Source organism: Equus quagga, chromosome 16, assembly GCF_021613505.1.
Source record: "Equus quagga isolate Etosha38 chromosome 16, UCLA_HA_Equagga_1.0, whole genome shotgun sequence".
Taxonomy (NCBI): Eukaryota; Metazoa; Chordata; class Mammalia; order Perissodactyla; family Equidae; genus Equus; species Equus quagga.
In genome coordinates, this window is record NC_060282.1 from 22,861,511 (window position 1) to 22,884,023 (window position 22,513).

Below are 22,513 nucleotides of genomic sequence, written 5' to 3' on the forward strand. Positions count from 1 at the left end.
TTAACTCTTAATTTTAGTTCTTTGCCTTTGTCCTCAGAAATAATCACTCTTGTGAGTTGAGTACTTATGCCCTTTAAAATGCACATGTCCAGGCTTGTGTATACTTGTCATAGAACACGTTGCTGGTAGGTCTTCCTTTATTATTTGTGTGTGATTATACTATACATATTGTTCTGCAATTTGCTTTTACTCATTCAACAATATATTTTTATGATCTGTCCATATTGATACACAGATCCAATTCTTTATAATTAATTTAGGGTATTCCATCATCCAAATAGACCACATTTTATTCATCCATCCTATTTAGCCATTTCCCTTTTGGTACACATTTTATTTGTTTTCAATATTCACTGCTAAAGCTAATTAAATTTATGCACTCAATATTCAAGTATTTTTAACCACTCAAAAAAATAAATAAATAAAGCCCCTGAAAGGGGATTGCTGTGGTCTGAATGTTTGTGTCCCCACAAAATTCATATGTTAAAACCTAACCCCCAAAGACGATGGTATTAGGATGTGGGACCTTTGGAAGTTGCTTAGGTTATGAGAGTGGAACCTTCATAAATGGGATTAATGCCTAGTAAAAGAGAGGTCTTTTTGTGTCCACACTCAAAAAGACGCACACTGTGTCCACCAAGTAAGGACACAGTGAGAAGGTGCTGGCTGCGAACCAGGAAGAAAGCCTTCCCCAGAATGTGACCATGCTGGTGTATCGATAGTGGACTTCCAGCCTATAGAACTGTGGGAAATAAATTTCTGTTGTTTATAAGTCACGCTATCTGTGGCATTTTGTTATAGCAGCCCAAACAGGTTAAGACAGGAATAAACTGCCATTTGGAATTGTGGCCCATGGAAGAAGAAAATTTGGACTTTTACTTAATTTTACATTAAACAAATTAGGAATCTTAGAGTCGTGGATTATAGTGTTAGAAGAAACATCAGAAATCCTCAAGTTTGCCCGCTTCCTTATGTAGAAGCAACAATAGATGTGAAGAATTTAGTGATTTCCCCCCAAATTACAGAATGACAGTTGATTTGTGTCCTCTATCCATCTCCATTTCATGGGACATTTTCCTTGCCATCTTCAGGTTAGAATTCCTTGAGTCACCCATGGCTTTTCCCTGTGCACCCCTTCCCCTCCTTTTTTTCATTTATCATGCCACTCCTGAGAAAACTCCAGTGATCCAGGTAAGTTCTAGACTCCTCTCTTCGATCTTGGTCCACGAGGAGCCACTACTCTATGGTGTCAACCATTATTCTATAATGCAAGTTTCATGATGGCAACACCCAAATCCCCTTCTCTTATTCGTGACAGATAAGGCTACTCTATGACAAGACTATTTTCTTTTCAGATGCATCCTCAGCATTATGACTACAGCCCCAGGATCTTTCTCAAAACTGTCCTACAAAAAATCAAATTGACAATTGAGTTGGAACCTATTTTTCATCCTTGATGTGAAACTTTGGCTGTCTCTAGTCCAGGCATTCATGGTTTCCAGAAGATAGTGTTTTATGGTTTATACATATCACTTAGTTATTACCTTTGCTTCATTTTTCTTATCCTTATCTGACATGTCCTGCCCCATGGACCTGAGCTATTCAAACCCTACCCATCCCCAGGATCCAGTTCAATTCCATCCTCTCCTTGAAGCCTGCCTTGACTATTCCTTGACTATAATAGAATCTAGAGACTTATTGCATGAGAAAATGAGACTAGGTTGAGAAGGTATAAGGTAAGTGTAAAGCCTTCCATATGGAAATCTTTGCAAAGGACTGAGATGATAATTTGTCAAAAATTAGCATCATATCCTGGCAAATGACTTTGGCATTTTGAAAAATGCACTAACTCTTTTAAATAATTTCCTCCCTTCATACTAAAAGTAATACTATATGTTCATTGTAGAATTTTCCGAAAGCACCCAGGGAAAATAAAACTAACTTCTAATTCCAGATCCAGAGATAACTTTTGAGGGTATTGAGTTCTTTCATTTTTTTCCCAAAGGTTATGCATCTGTGTATTTGTTTGCTTAGTTTTAAGACAATCCAGAACAATCAGCAACTGCAGTTATAGTTTGCTTTTTGCCATTAAAATTATATCATCATCATTTTCTCCATGTAATAGTCAATAAAACGTTTTTTATGATTACATAATATTCCTTTATATGACATGTTTTATAATCTCTCTGATCACCTGGAACATTTAGATATTTCTAGTTTTTCACTGCTGCAAATTGATGAGCTAAGAGTTATTGAGCTCTCACTATGGGCCAGATATTCTGCTGAGTCTTTTATATTCAGTGACACTTTAAATATCCATAACAGCCCTTTGTGGAAAGTGCTTTTATTATACCCATTTTTTAGATGAGCAAACTAGTGACCATAGGGGTTGGGTTCCTCAGCCAAGGGACCATGGAGCTGGTAAGTGATAAATCCGGAATTCTAAGCCGGGTGATCTGGCTCAAGAACCTGTGCTAACCATTATGAATACAATCATGATACATTCTCCTAATACAGAATTCTTCATCCACATCTTTAATACTTTATAATAAAAAATAACAGTGGAATTCCTGAATCAAAAGGTATGAGGAAACTTCCTAGTGTCAAATTGCTTTTCATAAAGATTTTACTGATTTATGCTCAATGTATGCAGTATATGAGCCTGCCCCCTTTTGGTGAGAGAGAAGTGGAATCCTTAGTCATCATGTCCACTTTTAATTCTTTCAGTCTAACTACTCAACTATAGCATCTGTCACATATAATCTGTCATTATATATACTTATTTATGTTTTAGTCTGTCTTGCTATAATGTGAAATCTTTGAGAGAAAGACTAAATGTCATTTGTCTTTTAATTCATGATACTTATCACTGTGCCATACAAATAACAGATTCTCAATATAGTTTTTGTCAAAAAAAGACACCATGACTTGCTTTTCACCAATGTTGCTTCACTTTCCTTTCCAGTTCCCATGTTTTTTTCTTATGGAGCTTCAACTCCAGAAATTCCAATCTCTCACTGATCCTGTGTGCCCTTCCACTTATGTCTCTCCCACAACCTAATTCCCAACTCTCCAAATCTATCTCAGGTGTTATCTCCTCTATGAATCCTTTGCTCTTACCGTCCTCCCTCCAATGCTGAACTCTCCCCTTCCAGACTCCCCTAAAGGATTGACTGTGTAAATATGTGATATGGCAGTCACTTATTCCTCATACTTCTTTCTTATTCTCTGCTCACCTTAAGACCCTGGGTACTTGCAATCATTCTCCAAGCTCTGTAAGGTGGTCTGCTAGAAGCACTCAGAACTCCCCAAGGCATTTGGGGATGGGCCAAGGGGCTGTCTTATTCCCAGACATCTAAGTGGGTTTGTGTGGCTTCAGTCATCATATTTTGGAAGAAAGTTCAGGAGTCATTGATTTTTCCTCTATCTTCCCATGAACATGTTTCATTGCAGTTCTGACTAGGGGCTTCTCGAATCCTATAGATTAGTTCAGAACATTTTGCTGTGAGAATGGTTTAGGGAGATTGTAATTAATTCATTTTTCTGGCAATCTTTTGGAACCTTGAGTCTTTGATCAACATAATGTTACTAAATTTCCTATGGCTGAAAAAATACTGTCAGATAGTGAAAACTTGCTCTAGTTGCATATCCCAGTTCCCAAATCAAGCCGACGTATTTGGTTCCCCCATCAGCTTCCACTGAAATTCATGTGAATATTATTTTTAGCATAGTCTGCCTTTCACAGATGACCATATGTTTTTTTCCTCTTGGCATCAACACAGCTTTCAAAGTTAAAAAATTCTTTGGCATATTAATATGCCCTAATAAATCAAGTACATATGTCTTTAAACCACAAACACAAATATTCCATTTGCCATTAAATTTGTTGATACATTTGATCTTATAATATTTTTCCTGTTTTACTGTCACTAGAACTTGCCAAATTGCCTTTTGAAATCTGCACTTATGGAAAATTAATATTTAATGTAGAAATTGGAAAGCCTGGAGGTTGGTGGGGATGAAGAGAGGCAGAACTGGGCTAGAGGATTTTAAAAGAGAAAAGGAGAGGGAAGGAAAATTTGAAGCTAGGGTAGTTTTGGGTTTATGGCAATCTTAACATAGTGGAAATGAAAGAGGTAGAGGGACCATGGGGAGTGAGGGACTGAGGACAAGAGGAGCCAAAAGTGGAAAAGAAGCATGTGAAGCGATGGAAAGGTTCAGAAGAGCTGATGGAAAAAAGGACAATGGTGAAACAGTTGGCAAAGACAGAGGTCACCACCAGAATGAAAAATCATTAACAGAGAAGAATAAAAATACAAAATTTAAAGAAGAGGCTATCCGCCTCTCCAGCCTCTAAACTCAACCTCTACTTTCAATAGCTCTTAGTAATTTAACAATAGCTTTCACAGCCAGAAAACTTTATTAGACAGAGGGGAACTGAGTCAGGAATGAAATTGTTTACTGACTAGATAAATGCTACAATTCCAATACGTACTACGGCTCCTTTAATGAAAAGATTGATTCCAGATTTTGGCAGAAAATAGTCTGGCAAAAGCAATAACAGTTCTTTGGGCTTGGCGTGAAACTCCATCACTTTCACGGCTCCCTCTGTCTATTATACTTTGCCAGGCCAATTCCGTGCTTAAAAAGAGAGGCAAGAAACTACTGCTTAAGCAGGAGAGAGTGTTCATATTGGAAACAGAGAGGGAAATCTGAAAGTCATGATTTAAACACTTATTTTTATTTATTTAATTCACTCATGCAATGAATACTTATTGAACGCCTAATGAGTGTCTAGTGCTATACTGGATACTAAGAATGAAGAACTCATTGATATGTAAGGAATCACAGTGGGTTAATTCAGGGGTCGGCAAACTGTGGCCTGTGAACCAAATCTACCCCCTGCCTGTTTTTGTAAAGTTTATTGGCTCATTCATTTACATACTGTCTCTGGCTCCTTTTGTGTTACAATGGCGGAGTTGAGTAATCAGGATAAGGACTGTATAGCCTGCAAGACTGAAACATGTTTCTTATCTTGCTTTTTACAGAAAAAGTTTGCTGACTGCTGGATAAATGCAATGGTTATAATGGAGTTATATTGGAGTTCAATAAATTATACGAGAAGGAGCCAGGGATGTTAGTGACAGCTGCAAAGAGGAGTTGACGTGTGACATTTCATTTCAGTTTTGAAAGACATAAAGGAGTTTCTGGGCATGAAGAAATGAGAGTGGTGCTTTGGGAACAACAGTGACAAAGACAGTACTGTGAAATCCCTTGTGAATTTTAGGACTCTGCCCAGTTTGTTTTGGCTGAAGCATAGGTTGGGGAGAGTGACTATGAATGGGTCTTAGAGGCCAGAGGGGCCATTAGGATCCAGATTATATGTGAAAAGGTCTCATATGGAGAACTTCATATGCAAATGTTCAGCATGGCAAGACACCCAAAATTAATAATAGCACACAATCTCTGTCCTCATGAAGCTCAACCTCCAATAGGTTGTATAAGACTTACTAAATAAAGCACATGACAGAATGAGATACTCACTATAGAAAAATGCAAATAACATACAATGGGGATTTTTTTAGTAAGGAGAAATCGCATCTGATTGGAGAGGTCAGAAAGTTAATTTACATTAATGTTAATAGTGTATCTTGAAGGATGGGTGTAATTTTGTTGGAGGTGGCCTAGGGGAAGGTGGGCTCCTACAGAGAAAACACCACAAGGAGATACAGGCAAAAAGGAATGTCAAGAGGTTTGGGACATGTCTTAGCCCAGATTCCCTAGAAAACAGAATCTGAGGCCAAAGCTTTGTGCTAATACTTTATTGGGTAGTGAAATCCCAGGGAAGCAGAAGACAGGGGTAAAAGGGAGTGAGGCAGACATAGAGGGAGATAAAATATGAGACGAGCATTTCCCAAGCTGGCCACAGCTGCATAACAAGTGCAGCTGATTGCTGCATCTGTGGGACAGCTTCCTAGAGTCTGCATGGATTTCCATGTCTCAGAATGGTCCACATGGCAGGGTAGAGGGAAGACTGAGGGAAGAATTTATCCGTTGTCTCCCTGTCTCTCATGTTCCATTGGTCAGTTCACTCCTTTCAGCATTAACTTCCCTACACTGCTGGGCGGTGCCACCCAGTCCTCCTAGACAGCTGCTGGGAAAGTAAGAGCCCCCAGGTGTTCAGTCTGGCCAAGGAGCCTGCCGGTCTCTCCTTGCCAGTCAGTTCCAAAGGCAGAGATCATCAGGCTGTGGTAGTAGCCATAGCAGCAGCAGCCGTGACCTGGCTCCATGACCTTGGAGACAAGGACAACTTTCCTAGAGCCATTTCAGCCAGAAAGCAAGTGGGCAGATTTGTGGTGGCACATAACCTGGATCCAATACAGAGAGCATTAAATTACTTGTCTGTAATATAGGACAGGGAACTAATGGGAGAGAAGGCCATAAAAGTTGGGATGTCTTATGGAAGATATTGATTGTTGGATTGGGACCATGTAATTAATTTATTAGCAAATGGGAAGCCATGGAAGATTTTGCAGAAGGAGATGACATCATCAAAGGTATGTTTTTTTTGAAACTTAATCCAGAAGTGGTATGTGAAATGGTTTTAAGGGTATAGAAATTGAAGCAGGACTATTTGTGAGTTAGAAAGAGTCTTGGCAGCAGGGATCAAACTTCTCAGTTCTGTACTCCAGACCTTTAGAATGGGCCAATGGACTCCTTAAGGAGGCCCTTCCCCGACCCTCCACTATGAATCATCTTCCTTCTTGAGGGAGGTTGAATAGATACACGTGTCTTATTCCAGGAGACAAAACGATCCTCAGTAGTGTCAGTTTCTAAGCAGCACATGTCTTTTACATGCTTATACACTGAAGTGCTTTCATTTTTAAAACCACAGTAATTAGGGACTTATTATTCAGTCTACATTTGTATAGATAAATAAATCTAGTTCTCATTTTGTGATCTAGAGCCTGAGGAGATAAAGGCTCAAAATCCACATCCTCCATCAGTGAGAGAATATTGAACTACGTATGTGGGTGGGAGAGAAGGAAGCAGTCCTGCCATTGAACATAAACAGACTCTGCCCTCTCCTGTTCCTTCCATGGGCTTTCCTTCTGTCTAAAGGTCCCAGAAAAAGCATTGGTCAGTCAGTCAACAAGGAAATAGTTAGGGCTTACTGGATACCAAGTTCTGTCCTAGGCCCTGGGGGAGAAGAGGGGATAATTGGGAACAACCTACTTACTCTCAGGGATCTGCAAGGTCACAGCTGTTGGCTAGGACGATTCCTGATGGCAACAACAACCGTATATGGGGTTGGGTTCCTTCTTTGTTGAGGCCATCACTGTTCCTTTAGAAAGAAATCCGGTAAAGTATAGTAGCTAAAACCATGGTCCTGGAGCCAAAAAGCCTGCATTCAAATCCTGATTCTGCCCTTACTAGCTAGCATGTCTCATTTTCTTCATCCTCAAATGAGGACTATGATAGTTGTCTCTTAATAAGGTTGTTGAAAGGATTAAATTAAATAATATATGTAAGGTGCTTAGCATCATTGTTGTCAGTGCTTATCAACATTACTGTAGGACAATAACCTTGTATTGGTAGTTCTGAAATCCAAAAATCACAGCTCAAAGTTGTGTAACTCATTCAGTGGCAAGACCTCCTCTGAGGTTATTTAGAGTCTTTATGTATCACACAATATGAATGTTATTTTTCGTCGTTATCTCATCATATGCACTTCATATGTTTCACTATAAAAATATTACTGTGCTTAATTACAGAATGCTATTCCAGACCTTGATGGCATCATTTTATGTCATTTGGTTCATGTACTACATTCCCAGTTTAAAAGCACCAAATTTCCAAATTTTGAAACACAGTTGCCCAAGAATTTTAGATAAGGGATTGTGCACCTGTGCACCTGTGTTATTTAGAGATGTGGAAAGACAATATAGGAATTAACACTGATTCCTCCTATCAATAAAACCATATTAAAAATTCTTGGGGGTCTGGCCTCATGGTCAAGTGGTTAAGTTCATGCACTCCACTTTGGTGGCCCAGAGTTTCGCGGGTTTGGATCCTGGGTGCAGACAAAGCACCGCTCATCAGGCCATGCTGAAGTGGTGTCCCAAATAGCAGAGCCAGAAGGACCTACAACTAGAATATACAACTATGTACTGGGGGGCTTTGGGGAGAAGAAGAAGAAGAAGAAAAGAAGATTGGCAACAGATGTTAGCTCAGGTGCCAATCTTAAAAGAAAAAAAAAATTCTTGGGAGGGGCCAGCCATGTGGCCAAGTGGTTAAGTTCACACGCTCCACTTCAGCAGCCCAGTGTTTTGCTGGTTTGGATCCTGGGCACGGACCTCGCATTGCTCATCAAGCCATGCTGAAGCGGTGTCCCACATAGCAGAGCCAGAAAGACCTACAACTAGAATATACGACTATGTACTGGGGGGCTTTGGAGAGAAGAAGAAATTTAAAAAAAAAAACAAACGGAAGATAGGCAACAGATGTTAGCTCAAGTGCCAATCTTTAAAAAAATAATTCTTGGGAAACTTTGAATTGCTTTCAAAACCTAACCCACTGTGTGAACTTTTGAAAAATGTGTTTCTATACATTTTTAACTAAAAGAGGAAAATTCTGCTAATCTCCCTACCATTTTGCTCCAGTCTCAGCTCACTGATGTAACAACCAATGGTAGCACTTTGGCATATGACTTTTCATATCCTGAAATATTTTTAGGGATACTCTATCAAGATAAACTACTTATGGAACATGGTTTGGACTCAAATATGGAAGACTAGTAATTTAATGATCAACTGTTTAAAAGCTACATTGCATTTGAGAAAACCTCATTAAGAATTCACTCACTGGGGGGGCAGCCACATGGTGTAGTGGTTAGGTTCAGCACACTCCGCTTCAGCAGCCCGGGTTTGTGGGTTGAGATCCCAGGTGAGGACCTACGCTACTTGTCAGCCACACTATGATGGCAACCCACATATACAGTGGAGGAAGATTGGCACAGATGTTAGCTGAGGGCTAATCTTCCTCAAACAAAAAGAGTAGAAGATTGGCAACAGATGTTAGCTCAGGACTACTCTTCCTCACACACACGCACACACACAAAGAAGAATTCACTCATAAAAATTGTTTGATTTCTATCCTAATGGGATATATTTTAGTATAAATTTTAATGACATTCCCTAAATCTACATATATAGAGAGCTGAAGGCTTTCTTTGAAATAGACTATTAAAACCTATGTCATTTTGGTTACTTAACTTCAGTTTCCTCTCAAGAAAAAAATGAGACAAAGGAGTCGTTCAAAATGTTGCTGAGCAAAATTGAGTCTCTGAAAATGTGGTGGTCAGCTTTTGGATTCCTGTACTATTTGCTTCTTTATCTAACTCAAAGCCAGAATAAAGCCTACTGATGTTGTTTTTTGTCTATCTAAACTATAGTTTCTGTATTGGATGCCAAATGTGTACATTTCCCTCATCAAATTAGATATGGGATGATTTTCATTCCAGAATGCTTTCTTATATTTCAGCCTCTCTCCCCACTGCTGTCCTGAGGCTTCTAGTTTCTGGAATAAATACTTAATTGATACTTTGGGGTTTTACCTTTCATTTTGGGAAATCTCACAGCTTTAAAAATCTGAATTCTATGTTGTAAAGAAGTAGAACATTCTTCGATTATTTTCTATAAATTTACCTTTGGCCAAATTCTCCAATTATCTTAGAGTTACTTTGGTTATACATCAGATATGTCTCAAAGGTGTCTTCTATGAATACATCCAGGGTAAGAGATGCCTTATGACTAACAGAAATAAGTGGGTATTATGGAGAGAGAGGCCTTAATAGAACTACATCATTAGAAATGTAATTATCACCCTTTAAAGGAGTATTTATGGTGCTGTTTGGGGGTTCACTAAAGGAGAGAACTCGGTAAATCTATACGATGTGAAAAGTATTGATGGCATATGTTGGGATTTTAGGCAGCCTAATAGAATATGTTATTTTGTTTCTAGTCTGAGTTCTGCAGTGAGAGAGACAAGGAATCAGGCAGTTGGAGATGAAAATGCCTGATTCATTACTAAAGGAGGAATTCGAAAATGAGGCTTAGGCATCAGGCAACAATGGGCTTCCTAATACTTAATTTTGATAATATACAGACTTAGTCACTCAATGTCAGATAGTGCCTGTCAACCACAGGCCTTCCACACAAAAGGTCAGAGCTAGTAGTATGAAGCCCATTGAATGAACAAGAAAATAGAGTGTATGTTTATGAAATCAGGTAGATCCAAAGAAGAGGGGAAGAAAAGAATGGATTCAGTCATACATGCCCAGTTTCTGCTTCTAAATTTATGAATCAGATGATTTAATCCTCCTCCCATGAGGAAAACCTAGTGAGGGTGTCGAGGAAGTCAAGAACGTTACACTGATTGATGTCCCTCTTCATGGAAACACGAATCAAGGGTAAAGGCAGTATCATTCAATAATGCATGGTCCAAATAAAATAATAGAAAGGGTCTGATCAATATTTACATCAGCATTCCTGCCTTTGCCCTTCCCACCCAAGGACACATTTAGATGGCCTGGAATCAAGGATTTATCTTCTAAGGCAAAATTTTGGGGATACTCTCTGAAGAAATGGCACTAATTGTCAGAGAGTACTAAGTATAGGTGCCACAGAATAAGCCTCTCCTCTGTTAGACACTTAGCAATGTAGGTCACTTGTCACATACTTTAGGATATTTAGATCTCAAATTTCAGTGGGAAAGTCCTAGTTTTTAGTCTATTCACCACATACATTACTTTGTCAGGGTACCATGGGAGAGCTAGAGAACCCTAGCAAAATTTGACTCAGGGAGTGAAAGTGGGAGATTTCACCAGGACCCACCAAAAAGATACATGCACTTATCAGGAGAGGAACATACCACTGTCTAAACTATCAGATTCCATCTCATTCTCCCAGTCTGACCACAGCTGTAATGAAAGATGGTACCAAGGAGTCTGGTTTCTGCTCTTTCTCTGGAAACATTCTTTTCTACTTTGACATCAAAACCACATGAACGAAAACCCAAAGCAGAACATCAAACCCAATGGAAGATGGACACACCCGTGTTTTCTAGGTAATACCAGCATTCTCATCTGGTTGAACCATCTCTGGCACAATCCACATCATGAATAAGAGACTGTTACCATGGAAGATGATTCACTGTATCTTGCCATGGAGATCTGTCTCCAAGGATTGCATGCCCCTTTTTTTCTGAAAATAGTCTTTTGTTATACTATAGAGAGCAAAAGAGAGGGAGGACACACGGAAAAGAAATAAGAGGTCCCAGAGAAATAACATGATCAGAGAAGAAATTATTCTTTTCCAAGATGGTTTTATTGCTCATTCAGATGGAATGGACACATGAAATAACACATGATTCCACATGACAGCTCCGTCATTATAAGGGTATTTCTACATGTCTCAATGCCGTCATTCTCTGTTCTGTTTGATTCAGAAAATATATGCTCTATACAGTAACTCTCTATTTGGTTGCATAAACAAAATTTCTGTTCTCTTTATTAGGTGGAAATTATCCTTAAGCATATTATAGCTTCTTAGTGTGTAACTTTCCAAATCTTGACTGCCAGAAATGCCATAGTGTTCTTCAGCTTTCCATTTGTAGTTCCTGAAAGAAAAAATGAATAATGGATATACAGTACTTATTCCAGCACCTGATAGATAGTATATCCTCAATAAAAAGTAGCTACTAGGCCCCATTTGCAAAACCCAGCCTCATCTCAGATCCTGAGACAATCCTGATGAGGACAAGAAGTGTGTTGGCACCCTTGCCCTCTCTCCCCCTACCCAAAGGCTGCTGGAAATGTCTCATCTCTCAGGCCCCAAATCCAGTGTCTGAGCTTTGATGGGATGTCACATGCCCTCTGAGTCACCTTACTCAGGACCTCTGAGCATTTGTAGAGCCCTTTACTCTAGCTTTTCTTTTTCTCTATTTTATGAGTCCTAACCACAAGTTCTTTATTTTTATTTCCTTCTTTGTGGTTCTGCTTAGTTTTCCTGTTTAGTACCCCAGTTCAGCTTAGGATATTGCTCTCAAATCTAGCTGGCATCTTACCTGGCTCTTGGGAGCCTTCTTTCCCAAAGCTGAATTCTGTTCCCCTTATTTTTCTACCTAATAATGAGACATCGGCATAGACAAATCTAGAGCCAACTGCTTTTCACCTCTCCCACATATCGTTTACCACTGCGATCTTCATTTGTCCATGCCCCTAGGCCAGATGGGCACTGACAATTGCTGGAATCATCTCAGTTCTCAATGCGCCCTGAAGTTTCTGTGTCTAAGATGCCCCCATTCACACTATCCTGTATCCTGGTGACATTGATGCTACTGAAATCTGGTTTCTCACCTCCCTGCAAAAGATGTGTCGGAGGCCCAACTTGCATCTCACCTCATCTTGTCTGTGACAACATTACTCCAGACTGGGCTGCAAATTGACTGATCTGCAAGTACAGGGGTGGGGGCTTGTATAGAGGGAGTGTCTTAAGGCTCAGTATTCAAAGATGCTTATGTGTTGAATCCTGGCCCTTCAAACCCAAATAGGCTGAGTAAGTGAGTTCTCTCTTTGTTTTTGTCTTTCTAGAATCACAATTCCTTCAATATTCTATTCATTAGAATTTATTTTCCTTATTTTTTCTGAGCTCAGAACTTCTGTGCAAGACAGAAGAGAAAACTGCAAACCCCTTCAGGCCACAAATTAGGAATTGTTTCAATTACTTCTTTTCTTGATGAAGCCCAGGATACAGGTCCTGATGAAGCCGTATCAGCACTTTTTCTGTTTTCCTTACAGAACAAATTGCCAGTAGGAGTCCTGTTTATGAGGGTAGGAATTGCTTGTACAAATTTCCCATAGGGATTCTGACAGAAGCTTCTCTCTGCTAAGGCAGAGGGGTCCTTGTATCACTGATTTTGGGCAGGCAGCCAGAATAAGTCTGAGATCCCCTATGCCGACCAAGATAGACTTCCCCAAAATTGTACAATCTGATTTGTTTGAGAAACACAATTCATTTCTGTAACGATCTCAGAAGGGAGAAGTCTAAGGCTGCATAATTATGGCATTCCTCCACATTGAGAAATTTCTTGAGGTTGGATGTCAGCAGGGTGCCCAAGCAAAGGCTGAATGGTGAATCGAAGGGCTGAGGCCATGAGCAGGGTGGGATGGAGGAGGCCCCATAATGACAGGCTAAAGCCCAATTCCATACTGCTCAGTGCAGTTGTGAGAGGCGGGGAAGAGCAGCAGCAGCAGCAGCAACAGCAGGGCCAGCCATCCTTCCTAGGCCAATTCACTTTGAGCGAAAGAATGAATGAGGAGGCTTCTGAGGTGGCATGATAGGTAAAAACAGTGACAATCAGACTAAAGAAGGCCACAGGGGCCAGCCTGGTGGCACAGTGGTTAAGTCTGTGCATGCTCCACTTTGGCAGCCTGGAGTTTTCAGTTTCAGATCCTGGGCACAGACCTAGCACTGCTTATCAAGACATGCTGTGGTGGCATCCCACATAAAACAGAGGAAGGTGGCCACAGATGTTAGCTCAGGGCCAATCTTCTTCACATGCACACAAAAAGAAGTCTTCACATGTGGCACACAATATGCACGAATAATAATGGTAAGCCTTTATTAAGCACTAAATATGTTAAATGTTCCATATACATTGCATCAGCAATATTTTTTCAAGTGTTTTTGAATTGCCAGATACTCCTTTTAGGCACTAGGGATTCAGCAGGGAATAGATAAAATTGGTAGAAAAGAGATAAAGTCACTGTCCTTATGGATCATCTAATATTCATTAAATAACCACAAAGTACTTCAAAGGCTGGACTCTTTCTGCTAAGCCATGGCACCTCCACCTGGTTAAAAAAAAAAAAAAAACACTTGGCCACACATGCAAGCAATGTTAACAGTGGTTGTGCCTTCAATTCTGAAGAGCAGGGACATATCAGCCACTGGTTTAAAGCACTTACCTCCTCCTCGAGGACAATACCACAAAGTATTGCCCCCAAGCTGGTGGCTTAGCTGAAACTTTAAAGGTCTTCCCATCACTCTATTAGTCTGGTTGCTTCTGAGTGATGTGGAATATGGCAAGATTTCATAGATTCCATGGTCAGTGGTCCACTGTTGTAAGTTCTGTGCTACAAAAACGCATCCCTTTGGTGGGCAAGGCTGTCTGGGATCCCATGCCTATAAATCAGGTATTCTGCAAGCCCTTGGATGGTGGTACTGGGGAAAGCACAGCAGGCGGGGAAAGCTGAGACATATCTGGAATAAGTTTCAACTCATTTGAGGATGAATTGACACTCACCTCTGGGATGAAAAGGGTCTGATGTAACCCAGTTGCCACAAAGTGACTAGCAGATATTTTAGGGACGTAGTGCCATATCAAGGGGTGGAGTGTTGGTCTTTTACTAGCATTTTGGACGTTTGGCAGTGTCAAAAGCTAGGTCAGCCTAGATCAGAGGGACCCTAAACTTTAGGCCTCTGCATAGCCTTCATGTCTGCCAACGTGGCTACTCAGTTCATGGGCCCATTGCACAGTCACAAGGGTGGCCAAGGGTAGAGGCTGGTTGACACCCACTAGATGATGCATCATTTTGTCCACCCAGTTAAGCAGTTCCTTTGCAATGGAGGGTCCCTAGTGGACATCAACATGACACAGAAAGATCTACATGGTTTTGGCCTACTTCCGTTGGTACATCTGTGTATTTCTTTCCCAGATTCCCTTGTCTCTAATCAAATCATGCTACTTCCAAGCCCCTGACCAAGCAGACAAGTCTTTCATCACTGATCAAACATCTGTGTGTATCCTTATCTCAGGTCACTTCTCATTCATACAGAGTGAATGATCAAGTGTACTGCTCACATCTCTGCCCATTGGGAGGATTTACCTCAATACTGTCCTTTAGTATCATGTCTGAATGGGGCTGTCCTGATGTAGCCATTCATTTTCAGCTCAAACCAGCGGAGTGGGAGAAAAAAGACATTGTGAACCAGGTTTCAGTTTTTTTCTGCCTCCATCATTTAGTCATAGGAAACACCTCATGCCATAAGGTCATAGATATGAAGTGCAGGAGAAGCGTCACTAATCTGTAGAGGCCCATCTTCATGTAACTTACATCTCTAGGGCTGCTCGGGCTTGATTCTCAATATACCATTTCTCTTGTTCAGTGTCTAGTAGATTGCTGCTGTGCCTACCCAATGTTATGATTTGGATAATCTGATAATATCCAGCTCACGTTTGACAGCTTCACTTACCTGGTAAGCTGTTATTAGGTGCTCAGTCTTTATCAGGACCCAGCAGCACTGTGGGAGGTGCTTTTAAAATGGTAAGTGGTTCTCTGCTGTGGAAGGGATCTGCGCTGTGTCTCTCCTCTTGGGGTTTGGCAGAGATTCCAAGCAGCCTCTCTCTCTGTCACAGATAGTTCTAGTACCCTTGACTCTGCCAGGTTATACAGCTCAAGTAGCAGAACAGCTAGCACCACAGCCTAAACCTGTCACAGAGCCTTATCTTGCTCTGGGCCCCATTCAAAACTGTCACTCTTTCAAATTTCCAGACAAATGCATTAGAGAACTATTCCCAAATGCAGTCAGAAATTCAAAGAGGCACACTAAGTCCTGTGGCTCCTTCTTAGTAGTAGAAGATACAAAATGCAAAAATTGCCTTCATCCTTAGAAGGGATGTCTCAGCATATCTTAGACCATTGGACTCCTAAAAAGATCATTAATATGGTAGGCAGCTAATTTTTCATGTAGTTTATCTCCAACCCTCTGACATGTATTTATCTTGCTAGGAATCCAGAGTACTTACTGTTTCCTGTTCACCAGGTCTTATTTGCATGATATTATCAATATTAAGGACTAGCATGATTCCCGACGAATGTCAATATGATCAAGGCTCCTGGTGACTACATTGTGACAGAGAGCAAGATACTTAATATAGCCCTGGGAAAAGAAAGTGTATGTGTAATGTTGTCCTCCCCACATAAGAGGAAGCTGCCTTTGATCCTCTCTCCTGATAGAATTAGAGAAGAACACATTGACCAGATCGGTAGCCTCATATCCAGTACCAAAGTCTGGGTTGCTCTGTTTCATAAAGATTTCATACCCAGTGCAGCAGATGAATAGGGATGACCATAACACTTGGTGGGGTTTATAGGAGTCCACTGTCTTCCACCACAACTCATAGGCTTTATTGTTTCAGGATCTGTGCAGTCGAATTTAATAAGCATATGTAGGGACCACCATCACTGCATCCTTTAAATCTTTGGTGTTAGGGCTAATCTCCAAATTTCCTCCTAGAATGCAGTACTACTTATGCTTAACTTTCTTGGCAAGAGGATGGAGGCAACCTCAGGAATTTCCTAGAGTTTTGACTCACACTCCATAGGGCAGTGAGTAATTAGTGTTCTGCAGCTCTTAAGTATATCTACCCCAATTATACACTTGAGAATTGGAAAATGAGTCTGTGGATTCAATGAACCTTCTGTGGAAGACTTAGGTCAGAACTCTGTTTATCACCTGGTCTCCATGAGCCTCCATCTGAAGCTCTGGGATAGTATTTTGGGTCCTTTTTATCGGAGTCAGCTCAGACCCTGTATTCAACTGTCTTTGAAAGGGCTAGGTATTCCATTTTCCTTTTGCATAGTTACTCTGGTAGGTCAATTTTGGAGAATATTTATGGTATACACATATGATAGCATTATAGGGTCCTTCCTCAAGAGAAACAAGCTTCCCCTTTGACTAATAAGCTCTGGGTCTGTGAACAAATTTAGATCTCGAATTTGGGTGAAGGATTACAGTTTTTCATTGTCTTGGCTAACAGCAGCCACCTCTTGATTTTTTTTTGTCAAGGGAGGGGGTTACATTAATTCAAGTTGAAGAACACTTTTGTGGGCTGTCCATCTATCTCGTTCTCTGGAACGTTCTAATCTATGAGCCATTACCATAGAACCCTTCAAGTAAAGGCGCCTCGATTGCTATCCTGGCCCTTCCCATTATGATAATCATATCTACTTTGTTTCTGAAAGTTAAGTGCTGCCACTTGGCCTTTGCTATTCTGGGATCATTTCACAACTCACTAATACAAAGCAGCTCAGTATCAAGGTAGCACATTTTACTATCATACCAACACGTGAAAGTCTTCACTGAGCTTCTAAAATCTACTCTTCAGTAGAACCTTCATTACAGCCTTGGTAAAGGAATATCTATGGGTCCTTCCAGTGAATAGTCAGTGGGATTTTCTGGTCTCATATAAATCCACTCTAACATTTTCTCCTTCCTCAGCTTTTTGGCTCCTTCTTCAATTTTCTGTCTAGGTAGTTCTGGCATCTCCACCTCATTTACTGTGCACCATCATTGTGTACAACCTTCAAGGAATCCAGCAGCAGATTAGAACTGGTTCCAGGTCTGTTTGCCAGGATGGTAAATCCAGAATCTTTGTTCAGGCTGTGCTGAGACAAGACCCAAGTTACTGGTCTTGGCAAAAAAGGTTGAGTGGTAGTGGATCTTGAGGAGAAAAAGTGACACCTTGCAAGGCATCTTTCTCAGGTAAGGCCTTTTCAAGGTGTTTAGGCATTGAGAAGTTGCTCTTCCATAATAAGGGAGAAGTTCCTTCTGGCAGCATGGAGTGTTCAGGAAAACCTAACAGTTTAAGAGTCTCAGGTTCCTTCACTTATCGGTTGAGAGATGCCCTGGGGGTATTAATTTTCCTTCACTCCCAGGCTCCACATGAGTGTAGAGCATGCTTCCTCCAACTTACCATTCCGCTATGTCAGGGAAGGACTGGGACAGCAAATGAAAATGGCTGGTGTGTGCTTAAGGTGAGATATTGCCAGTGAGTCAAAGGCCACAAGAACTGTTTGCCATAGCCATAGTTGGAGTCAGAAGTGAGGCCAAGAGACTGTGAGACAGCACACAGAGGTATCTGGAATAAATAGGAAGAAAAAGAAGACTCAGAGAAGACTGGTTTGAGTTAAGTAAATTGTCCAGGATGATACATCTAATACGCGGTAGAAAATTAGAATTAAAAGCAAGACTCTCTGATTCCAGATGCCATCTCTTAACCACTGTTACTTTTTCTGGGCAAATCAAACAGAAAATACAAGAATGAGCATTTTGACATTCAAGTAGGAGGGCAGCACTTAGCTCAGAAGCCATCTGTCAATGCTTCACCTTTATCTTCCAAAAGAATATAGCTGCCTAGAAAGCTACTGATCCAAAGTCTCAGTGCCTTCTGGAAGTTCAAAGTTTGATAAGCATTTATCTAATATGCTGAAATTCCCTAAGGGGCTCCATGGTCTTTATAGCATTTCCTGATCAAGCCTCAGTCTTTGTTCTTTGACCTCTAAACTTGCTACCACTCCAGAGTCTTTGATTTTGGGGGTCCTTCTGCTAGAAACTTTCTTTCCTTGCCCCTTTTCATGGTGGACTCCCTCTCATCCTTCAATAAGTAGTCCAAGTGTCATCTCCTAGGGAGGCTGTCCCTGCCTACATTATCTAAAGAAGCAAACACCAGCCCCTCTTCTCCATCACCCTTCACACCATTACCCTGTTCTTTTTCTTTAGGGCACCATCACAGGCTTAAGCTATTTGGTAGTTGTTTATAAGCTTATTGCTTGACTCTCTCACTAGAATACAAACACTTGTTTTTGTACTTGTATTCTACAATGTAGGATACGGCACTGTCTATTCTATTTATCATTGTGTCTCTTGTTCTTAAATTGTGCCAGATTCATAGGAGACACTCCAGAAATATTTGCTGGATGAACAAATGAAAACCATTAAATAAACAATTGTTTTCTGCCTACTGCCTATGTATGGCTTTCTAGGAATTACCAAATCACTTAGAGACCATGAGGACATGACAGCATCAGTGAGTCCGGGCCAGTATCATCAGGACACTGCACAGCATGCAGGACAGACTTTATCCTCTACAACATGCACTTCCATCTAAACAAGACAAAATATTGAGCAATTAGACCAATGATAATATTCCCAACTGTACAGACAAAAATTCAAAAGCTTAATAAAGAGCAGCAGCCTTTCAGAAATGTGCCAACTCTTCATTTATTTCTTCCTCTGGGAAAGTGTTGAGGTAGCGGTGTCCATTAACAGGTGACATGATTCCTTGACCATAGGGATGAGATACAAAACTGAGTGGCATGATAAGTTCAGAATGTTCTTCTGTGCCTTACTTTATAAAACTATTCACACCTCTTTTGACATTTTTTGCTTGAAATTATTAGTCCTTTTAGCTTTCTATATTGGCTCTCTCTTCAATTCTTGTTTTGACTTGACTTAGAACCTGGCTCCAGAGCATGTGCTTAATGACTGCCTTGGAAATCCCACAGAAGTCTTCAATTAGGATTTACCCCAAGCCTCATTATCTAGCTTAAATCCCAGCCCAGCCTCTGGTGCTTGGTTTTTACAAGAGAAACCCCATTTATCCAGATAAATATGCATACATTTTAAATTTGTAATACCCATGCAATGACTGGAATACTGAGGTTCACATTCTGAGACAACCTTATCCCACTAATGACAAACTTACAAAATTGAAGGGTCATTGCATTGTTGAGTAAATAGCAAATCAGAAAAGGGATTGTTATTGTTTGGGAGATATTTCATTCAGGGTCAAAAGGACCAGAGTTCCCGTGCATACTGCTACTCACTTGCTATATGAACTTACATATAGGACTTACCCTCTTGAATTTTCAATTTAATAATCTATAAAAGAATGGAGTAAAAATAGTGTCTACCACATGAGGTTGTGAAGATGAACTGAAAAAAATCCACATAAAGCTCTTAGCACAACATGGACCATAGAAAGCACTTGATAAATGTCAGCTGTTAATGATAACAAGAAAAATCTGCTTGGAATACCTTTCCCTAATTCTCTACCAGGAAACCTGCCTTTTATTCTGCAAGACTGCTCAAAATTGTTTTGCTCTGCTTCCTCCACAAGTGGCCTTAGTCGCCCTCCGTGCTGTGACACCATTGTTCATATTTCTATACTACTGATAACATTGTTATTCATATCTGTGTTACAGGGACTGACCCATGATAGTTATTCAATAGTTCCTGATTGAACGAATGCACACCCTCTGCACATTACCCTTGACCTCAGCTGAGCCCAGTAGCAGCTTATTGTAAAGTGAGATTTTTGAAGCTCTAAATTAGAGAAATTTTTTTTTGTTAGAGAAATTACTGTTTAATAGGAGCCAGAAGCTCATAGAAAAGCCTTCGCACCCAATGCCTGGACAGGTGGGAAGACACTCAGTGTTCAAACCTAAAATCAAAGTTTTAACATTGCAGCATATTTTGAAAAATGCCAGCCCTGTAAGGAAAGACAGGATCTTGGATCCACTCTTAGTAAAGGCTTCTGCTTGAAATTTGAAAAACAGTTGCAGGAAAGGTGGCAATAAGCCTAGTCAATAACTAAGACAAGCATTTCTAAACTACCTGCTGCTAAAGTCAGCCAGTAGCTCACTTATTATAATGCTCTTCATATTTAATTTAATCACTTTATCGCCTGGCTAGTAAACGTGTCCTTCATTCTAAATCTGTTCTCCTGGGTTGTCATAAAAATCTCACAGGTTCAGAAATGCGTAAAAGTCCTCACTCCCCTCAATGTTCAGAGCAGGATGAGGACCACATGACCTTTAGGACTCTTCCATCTCTGAAAGTCTATGATTCCGTGATTCCCTCAACCAGATGAAATTTTATTAGTTTTCGTGATTCACGCCAGGATAAGAGAGGTTATCTTATCTATTCAGGCGTAAATTGTGATGCTGTCAAAGAATCTATTGGGTAATTCAAAAAGAGACAGCACAGAACTCTTCAAATTATGCAGCTATAGAAATTTTGCCAAGAAGAGGATCCTAGAAGGCCCTAAACCCAAACTCTCAGGGCTTATTGAAGGCAAACTTACTTCCCCTGCAGCATCTCAAGACAAACTCCCTTTCAGGATAGTCAGCTAACAAGCTTTGTAAACTTCTCACTTCACCATCACTTTACCTCTCCTTAGACTAAATATTGCCCAGAAATAGCACCAAACGAATGATCCACAGCAAATAAATCTAACGAATCACCTTGATCACTCTCTCTCTTTCTCTCTCTGTTGGTCTCTCTCTCTCTTTTTTTTTTCCTGAGAGATTTTCCTTCTGGCAGTCTCCCTAGGAGTCATCTCATGAATCAACTTCCTTCCCCTGAGAATATCTGCTCTCGGAGGCTGGGAACCCTCCAGGGAAAGTCGTTTCCGGCTGAGATGCTGGCTGTGCAAATCCTGAAAGTGATTTAGTTTTAGCTGAGACAGCGCTCCCCCAACTGCAACACCCCCCTTTCCTTGCTATTGTGTTCAGCCGTTGTACCTCTGCATTCATTTGTTCATTCATACCTTCCTCCATTCTAATCCACCTTTTATACACTGATTTACTCTTTCAGAGTTCAACATGAAACAAAAACTCCAGGATATTTCACTTCTTAGACTAGTCAAATGTTACCTTATTTGCTTAAAACTGGGTACATAAACTATGTATTTCTTCCTCTTACATCTTTTTCACACATTACAATAGTGATGTGTCATATTAAAATATGAACTGTATGGTGGCCAGCCGGGTGGGGCAGCGGTTAAGTGCACACGTTCCACTTTGACGGCCCAAGGTTCGCTGGTTCGGATCTCGAGTGCAGACATGGCTCCACTTGGCAAACCATGCTGTGGTAGGAGTCCCACATAGAAAGTAGAGGAAGATGGGCATGGCTGTTAGCTCAGGGCCAGTCTTCCTAAGCAAAAAGAGGAGAATTGGCAGCAGATGTTAGCTCAGGGCTAATCCTCCTCCTCCTCCTCAAAAAAAAAAGAACTGTATGTGCTTTTATTGGGCCATTGTTGGGATTCCAACCAGGAGCATCTTACTATGTGCCAGGTACTCTGCTCAGCTTGCTTGTAGGATCTCCTTGATTTCCACGATAACCTTATGAGAAGTAATCATTATTCTTTGTTTTCTTATTACAGACTCTGGCAAAGGCAAGATCATGACTTGTTCCTCATCTTATCCTAGGTGGCTATGCCCAGTGCCTGGCAAATATTAGGTGCTTATTTATTCATACATGCATTTATCAAAAAATTATCACTAACCCACCATGAACCAGGCATCATGTTGTCCCCTGGGGTTGAAGCTAAGTGCAAGGTGGATGTGGCCCCTGCCTTTATAGAGCTTATACTGTGGTAGAGAAGATAATAAATGTTTGATGAATGAATAAGTGGAAGCAGAGACTAAGGTTAAGAGGAGTTACTTCACTTCTAATTAGTAACAGCATTAAGATTCACACCCAGGTCTGTCTGACTCCAAATCTCTGCTCCTTCCACAATACCTTGTATAGAACAACATTAGGTCAAGGTCTTGACCCCAAGGACCTTGTAGTCTAGAGAGAAGGAGTAAAGTGTGAGAGTGAAG